Raw genomic sequence first — 6000 nt, 5'->3', positions numbered from 1 at the left:
TGGTCATTTTACAGAGGAAGGAAGCTGCGTTTATTCAACTCTGCAAACACTGTAGAGAGCAGTTGAAGTCTCAGAAGTTCAGTAAGTGTGGGTGGTTGTTTTAAAAGCTATTTAACTCCTTACTGTGAATTTTTGGTACAAATGTCTGTTCAAATGAGGAAAAAAAAGGCAATGAGCAGTTTGCATTTCATTCCTGAATTACGTTCCCCCTTATTACTATTTTACTCTGTTTATTTCTTCATTTAGAAACAGTCACCCATGCTCTTTGCAAATGTAAATTGCTTTTCTCTAATAAGATTAATGGACCTTCACCAATTTACAGTAGTAGAGAATAAACTGGCTCATTATGCATTTGATGAGATACGATCTGGGAAGGTATCATTGCATGGACAGGTAGTAAAATAAACATTAAGGACTAATAATAATAATAAAAAAGCATATTCCTCAACCACTGTGCTCTGATTGAATACATAAGGATATGTCATTTCACCACAGCAAAGCAAAAATAACTCTGGGTCAGTTCCATAGGTCATCAGAGACTAAGAATTTTCTCTTCTTCCTACTTCTGTTGTGCTAAAGTCTGTTTTTTATCAGTCAAGGTGGCAAGAGTCTCAGATTTGTTCTTGGTTTTGGTGCCTGTCATGGCCAGTGCAGCTGTTCTTTACACAGACGTAACTGATTTTTGTGGAATGATCCTGAAACGCATGGACTCTGGTGAAGTCTTGGAGAGCAGTACTATAGGCTGATGTTAAGAATGGGTGTTCAGAACCCTAATCAGGTCTTAAAATAAAATTGATCCCCTCAAAATTGGTTGTTCCTGCTGTTTTATTTAACAGTTCCCTATTGGGTAACCAATCAATCTCTGGTCGACAGCTAGATGGCTAAGGGCAATGACTTCGCGTTACTATAGTGCATGTGCGGATTCTCAAAAGTTCTACTGTGGTGATGGTTTTGGCAACTGAATTTTGCTTCCTGTTGTTGTTGTTCTTTGACAAGATAAGGGGCGAAAAGTTGATGTGTGTGTGTATATATATATAAACTATATTATATTTTCCAAACAAAATATGCTGCAATAATATTTTCAGTGGTACTGGCAAATTGTAATGTGCACTTTATCCTGGTGGTGTGAATTCTGGAAGCAGAAGTGGGAGAATAAGAAAATCAGCTGTTGCAAGATGAAAGGAATTGAGCAAGCTACTTTAAAAATAGTAATGTAAATTTTGTGGACACTGAAAGGTTGTAAAATCACTTTGATAGAGGAGGTCTTTCTACACAGCCTGATATAGGAATTAAATTGTTCTTGCTTCTCAGATTTATACATATCTCAAACTGGTAATGAATGAATGTAGGAAAGTGAATATTGCTGAAAGGCTCCTGTGAAGACTTCTGTAGAAATGAGTGCTTGAAAGAGTACTGCTGCAGGCCATGGTTACTGAAATTCTTTTCAAAGTACTTTTTGTAAATACTTTGCTGTATTATATATTAATATTTTTTCCTTTTCCGTTACACTATTTATTATGAATTAACGCTTTATTTCCATTTGTTTGTTACACCTTGCTTACAGATTGTTCTAGAATGACTTTTTGTTTTGTACAATATGTGTAATGTTTCTACCAAGCATGTTAAGCGAATGGGGGAAAAGGTCTAAAGAGATCATATTGAGCTTATTTTCACCCGTATAGTGTAAAAATTCAGACTGCTTTGAGTTTTTTCACTCAGTAGAAGCCATTGGTGAGTAGGTTTGGCTTATTTTGTTTCTTAACAATTGCAGAGCTCTTTGCCTGTTTATTTTTTTTACATAGGCAAGTATTAAAACATCCTTATGTTATTAGTAGGTATTGTATTTTACACACTTCATGGGTTAGGAAGTATTCAGGAAAATCAAGATGGCTTTGGTGAGGAGGAATAATCATCTAGTCTCCTGCTTGGGAGACCAGGTTTAATCCCTGGTCTACGCTACTTCGAAATAGCCCTTTTCCTCCCCTCAATTAGTGCTGATTACCAGACAGCAGTGTTTTAGCTGCATGGTAAAGGCTTCCTTGCGATGAATTGAAGAAGTGTTCTCTATTCACAGTAACTGCAGATAAAATATCTAGGACTTGAACGGCAGCCCTTCATCACCTGGGGCTGCGCACTTCAAATGTTTAGTTTGTTTATCCAACAGCTGCTTTTAAATGGGTCATAACAGGGCTGGAGTCTGTGCCACAAACTGAGCACCCGGGCTGCTGGAGGAGTATTTTATGGGATTGCTGTGCTTGAAATGCAAGTGTCCCTGTAAATCAGAAATGATGATTTGCTTAAAATGTACTGTATTTTTCCTGGTAATGCAGCCTTAATACGCGTGGCACAGGCTTTGCCTGATGGGGGATGCAGGAGCCCATGTCCGCGAGTGCCCACTCTTCCCCTGCCGGCGCCACGAGGGGTAGCGCGCCACCAAGGTGCATGTGGTGAGGAGAGAGGTGGTTTTCCCCTAAAAACTCCTCGGTTGCAGCCACACCATCCAGAGACAGCGTTGACCTCACATCTCTCTTTCACTGTTGTTAAAACCTTCCTCTTTTGGATACAAGCTGCCGATCAGGTGCATAGCCCCAGCGCTCGTGAGAAATACGGGTTTGTTGAAATGGCGATGTTGTTTCTTGTGTTCGTGTGTGTAATCATGCGAGAACAGCTGTACAGGGTCAGGCTGACCGCCTGTTTCTGCTGGTGTCCTGCCTCCACACGGGGCCAGGGCCGGCCTGCAGCGATATTTGGGCGAAACCTCCTCCCAGGCTCCAGCAACGTGTTGCCCCAGAGTTTCCTGAATAAGGAGTGGTAGTGTAGTGGGCTATCGGGCAATTATAGAGGTTTTCCAATTATGCTATAAATCTCAGTCATTGAACAGGACTGTATTTTGCTAGGCATTGTACAAAGGCTTTTTAATTTCAAGCTAACATGAAATTAAGGATGTTGCATCATGTCCCTCCCACTGCAAAGAAAAGCAGCAAAGGTTTTCAGTGCTATTTTGGGCTTTTGCAGGAATTGCAACTGGACTATCATGCACAATTTTTTATTTATTTATTTTTTAAATTCTACCTAAATGCTTTCTTTTACTGATGGTATCAATGGGGGGAGTAAGCACAGATCAGGGAGGACTAATAAGCCCTTGTGTTTTTGGAGCATTTCTCCTCAAGTCGCAAACTTTGCCTACTTAGGGATGGATCTCATTCATTTGCTTTGCAAGTACACAAGCAGAGAAGTTTGTCCCCAGTTCTGAATGAGGTTCATAATCACCAAGAGTCGGCATTGCAGTAAAGCCCCTCATATCCTCTACAGCCTGTTCAAATAGTGCCCAAGCACAGTGGTAGCGGGCTGAAGGCACCGAAGGGATTTTGTGTAGCATGTCCTCTGAGCAGTGCTCTCGCAAAGCTGGAGCTCAAGTACCTTTTCTGGTGTCACATCTGACTCTGACACGAGGGAAAGGGAGCTCTTGGGTAAGATGGTCCTTAAACGCATGAGCTTTTGAAGGTTAAACCTATTACCTTGAATTATTCTCAGAAGCTACCCACCAGCTAATGCAAATCTTTTGTCTTTCGTGATACGCAGTGTGATTTGAAATTCCACTTGATAATTAAGCTGCTCCATTCTTTTTGTTCCTGAAAACCTTGCAGGCTGTGGCTGCCTTCATACATGCTCTAATCCTCTGGGCTCGAAGTTCTTCAGCCACTCTGGGCACCTGCACTGTAAAACTATCACTGGACTCTTCCTCTCAAGTGCAGGTGAAAATATAAAATGAGTATATATGAGTATGCCTGCAAAATAATTTTGGAAAGTGAAGAAGCAGGTTTTTTGAGCGTTTAAATTATGTAGGTCAATTTTCATACTCTTTATGTTGCCTGAGGTGGTTGTTCTGAAACCTGTTATGAGAGACTGTCTTTATTTTAGATGTCTCTCATTTCATGTGGTTTAGAATTTCGCAAGTGAATATGCTCTGCTTCTGTGGGGGGAAAAAAGTATAGGCTCCAGAGATGATTTCATTCTCTGCAGAGGTGAATTTAAACCTAGTGATTCCTTACAGGCTTTGAAGCAGCCATTCTGTCTGTCTTCCCCCCCCCCCCCCCCCATTACCTAGCTGATACGAAAGTAACTCCAACTTTGTCTTCTAAATCATTTCCTCTTCTGCTGACTCTGTGTGATGCATATCAAATTGCAACTCACCAAGCCCCTCTGAGAATAAGCGTGTAAAACTCTGATTGTGATATTCCTGAGGGCTTACAGCTTTGGCTTGAGAGAGGGTACTTGCACTGTTTGAATATGGAGTCATTGAGGACTGTTGGTCTGAGAAATCCTAGAAAGCTTTGATTTCTTTTTCTTTTTTTTTTTAACTCTGATTGCTTAACAGGTCATTATTGCTACTTTTTATGCCCTTTACACAGCCTTTCAGAATCATTTGGTTTAGAAAATTGAACGGTGAAACAATAACAGAATCATAGAATGGTTGAGGTTGGAAGGGACCTCTGGAGATCATCCAGTCCAACCCCCCTGCTCAAGCAGGGTCACCTAGAGCACGTTGCACAGGACTGCATCCAGGCGGGTTTTGAATATCTCCAGAGAAGGAGACTCCACAACCTCTCTGGGCAACCTCTTCCAGTGCTCTGTCACCCTCACAGTGAAGAAGTTTTTCCTCATGTTCAGATGGAAGTGTCTGTGTTTCAGTTTGTGCCCGTTGCCTTGCGTCCTGTCGCTGGGCCCACTGAAAAGAGTCTGGTCCCATCCTCTTGACACTCTCCCTTCAGATACTTGTACACGTTGATAAGATCTCCTCTCAGCCTTCTCTTCTCCAGGCTAAACAGGCCCAGCTCTCTCAGTCTTTCCTCATAAGAGAGATGCTCCAGTCCCCTAATCATCTTTGTAGCCCTTCGCTGGACTCGCTCCAGTAGTGCCACATCCCTCTTGTACTGGGGAGCCCAGAACTGGACGCAGTACTCCAGATGTGGCCTCACCAGGGCTGAGTAGAGGGGGAGGATCACCTCCCTCGACCTGCTGGCAACACTCTTCCTGATGCACCCCAGGATACCATTGGCCTTCTTGGCCACAAGGGCACATTGCTGCCTCATGCTTAACTTGGTGTCCACCAGCACTCCCAGGTCCTTCTCCGCAGAGCTGCTTTCCAGCAGGTCAACCCCCAACCTGTGCTGGTGCCTGGGGTTATTCCTCCCTAGGTGCAGGACCCTGCACTTCCCTTTGTTGAACTTCATGAGGTTCCTCTCTGCCCACCTCTCCAGCCTGGCCAGGTCTCTCTGAATGGCAGCACAGCCCTCTGGTGTATCGGCCACTCCTCCCAGTTTTGTATCGTTGGCAAACTTGCTGAGGGTACATTCTGTCCCTTCGTCCAGGTCATTGATGAAGAAGTGGAACAAGACTGGACCCAGGACTGACCCCTGGGGGACACTGCTAGCTACAGGCCTCCAACTAGACTCTGTGCCACTGATCACAACTCTCTGAGCTCTGCCATTCAGCCAGTTCTCAATCCACCTCACTGTCCACTCATCTAGCCCCCGCTTCCTGAGCTTGTCTATGAGGATGTTATGGGAGACAGTGCTGAAAGCCTTGCTGAAGTCTAGGTAGACAACATCCCCTGCTCTCCCCTCATCTACCCAGCCAGTCATTCCATCAGAGAAGGCTGTCAGATTGGTTATCCTGACAAAATCAAATTGAAGGCTCAAATAACAAAGGATGCAATTGTAATGTTCCTGCTGCTAATGAACCATAATTTAACAAGTCAGTTCAGTAATTTGCTTCTAAACCCCAGAGTAAAGTCTCATTCAAGGGCTGTCAAATTTAAGATACCCCAAGCCTTGCAGATGAAGCAAAGACCATGATTATAGCCTATTTACATTGGGAGCCAGATTTTCAATGTGGAGCACTGCCAGCTTGTGCCAGATGAGAATCTGGCTCCATAGGGAGAACAAGTGATTTGTGTTTTTGCATCTACTTCTTGACCCTGACATCCAATCCAGTAAC

The sequence above is a fragment of the Apteryx mantelli genome, chromosome 2 (assembly GCF_036417845.1).
Source record: "Apteryx mantelli isolate bAptMan1 chromosome 2, bAptMan1.hap1, whole genome shotgun sequence".
Classification (NCBI taxonomy): domain Eukaryota; kingdom Metazoa; phylum Chordata; class Aves; order Apterygiformes; family Apterygidae; genus Apteryx; species Apteryx mantelli.
Note: the sequence above shows the minus strand (reverse complement) of the source record.